Raw genomic sequence first — 2,405 nt, 5'->3', positions numbered from 1 at the left:
GATGTCATCACTGCTGCTGTCTTTGTGCTTAAATACAAAAAAAAGACATTTCTCGTGACTGTTGAGGTAAAGAGAGTTTTTTTAAAATGTCATTTCCATTAAGACAATTATGCTGAAGTTTGACGTGGATACACACATGCTGGTTATTTTCTATCAGGTCCTCGGGGAAAACACCCTGTAAGTGACCGTAAGCTTTTCAGAATAAAAGCACAAACAAACAATTAAATAATGATGATGATGATGCTAATGATGATAAGCATAATAATAATAACATTCAAAAAGAAGTAAGAAGAAGCATTAGCTTAATTAATCATGTCCCTTTTCACTTTTTCTTCCTGTGTATTCCCCATCATATCATAAATACTAGCTTACAATTTGCATTTGGTTTTAGAACCCCACTAACATGCCAATAGTTATACATATTTACAGATACATATACATATACAGACTTATACACACATCCTTGTGCTTTACAAAAATCATATTTTTCAACAGATTCAACAGCAACAGCAGAGTGATTCGGGGACGTTGCTTCGGTGCATCACTCAGCGTGTTTCACAGCTTCAGTTCACACACGGAGGCAAAAACCTTTCTGCTGTTGCACAGATACAGGGATGTCTCAAATGTAGAATATTGGGTTTGTACGATCTCCGTATCCAGTATTATGCATTATCATTATGATGTTCATTTTGTAAACTTTGGCCCCATTAGAGTAAACAAGCATGATAAAGCAGGGTATCCTGTAGCATTTATGGGGGAAAACACCCTGTAAATGACCATAAGCTTTTCAGAATAAAAGCACAGCTGTTGAAGACGCATAAAAGACTGTTCAGTCAGTGTTTATTTCCACTGCATGAAAAGTATAAATATGATCCATCCCAGATGTAAATACACTTTAATCTCTATTTTATCTTAGATTGCCTCATTCAAGCTGTTGCTGCCAGAACACTTCATTAATTGTGCGTGTAGGTGTTCTTCCTCAGGAGGCTGAGGCAAGAGATGAGTCATGGTGCTATAAAAACAGGCCTGACACACATAATCAAACACACTCTCAGCCCACTACTGTACATCACATTTCATAATATTATTCCTACCGTGGTTACACAACATGAATTATATTCTGGGAAATGGTCCAAATGTATTTTGCTCCCCTACAACAGTGAAAACTGAAAAATGATCAGTAACAGGGCAGATTATGACACTCTCCACAAACATCTCCCTTTCAGCTGTTATTGTTTTAGATACTCTTTGTTTATAGGAAATTTAAAAAACTGCATGTTTTATGAACAGTCCAGCATTTAATCTGAGTTTAGCCTGTTTTGTCCATAATCAGAGATTAAACTGAGCCGATTGTCTGTTTTCATACAGACTGCGAGAAGGCAAACGGGATTTCCCCAAATCCCCCCATAAAAATGATCTTACACAAATATACGGAGTCCCTAAAGTGCCAATCAAATACCTAATGAATAAAAAAACAGAAAAGGATGTGAATTTTGGTGCATAGACCCAGCAACACATGATGGTGGCAGAATTACAACACATGTTATTAAATGCAGCAAGATGAACATTAACTATAAGTTACTGGATTAATTTTCCTATTTATTTACTTTGGTGTTTTTCTATTTGACCCCATTCATTTATTTGATTTTCTATTCTAAGTAACAAAACACAATAAATACACAATAAATAATATAATACTTTAAATATCTAGTGGTAGTGTCTGTTCTTATCAGACACATTTCACTGTGTGTTGTACTTGTATGACTATGCATGTGACAAATAAAGAATCTTGAATCTATATAATATTCCACCTTCCACTTTGTAAACAAAAAATTACTTTCTATTAAAAATATCTTATATATCTTCTCTTTATAGTTTTGCTGAACTGAATAAACAAAGAAATAAGTGGTGGAATGAAGAGAAAATATTAATACATAAATAAATAAGTGGTATGGTGTTATTTATGCATTCATATATTTGTTTATATAATTTTTTACTCTTTAACCTAATTTCGATCATATTCATTTTCCTATCGATTTATTTTTCACACTGCAGTCTGCACGCACTGAAAAGAATACAGATGTATACCATTTATGCATGTATTTATTTCTCGTCCTTTCCCCTCTGCTTGTTTCCTCGGTTATTTTTCTGTTTTTCTCACTGGCAGCTTTGATTTGATCCAGTTTATCCCACGTGATGAGAATTTTCTGCCTTTGTTCTGTTTACACTCGCAGAGAAATGAATCATCTTTGTTGTGCACATTCTCCCTCAGCGCCATCTGCGCGGCGTTGACAGCACGCTTTGATGGGTATTTCCATTGTCCAATGGAAGCCGCGGCTCGTGTCGGCGCGGACCCAATGGGCGGGGCGATGTTGTAGGTGGGCGGGGACAGCAGAGAGCACGGA

Source organism: Neolamprologus multifasciatus, chromosome 4 (assembly GCF_963576455.1).
Source record: "Neolamprologus multifasciatus chromosome 4, fNeoMul1.2, whole genome shotgun sequence".
In the NCBI taxonomy this organism is placed as follows: Eukaryota; Metazoa; Chordata; class Actinopteri; order Cichliformes; family Cichlidae; genus Neolamprologus; species Neolamprologus multifasciatus.
Note: the sequence above shows the minus strand (reverse complement) of the source record.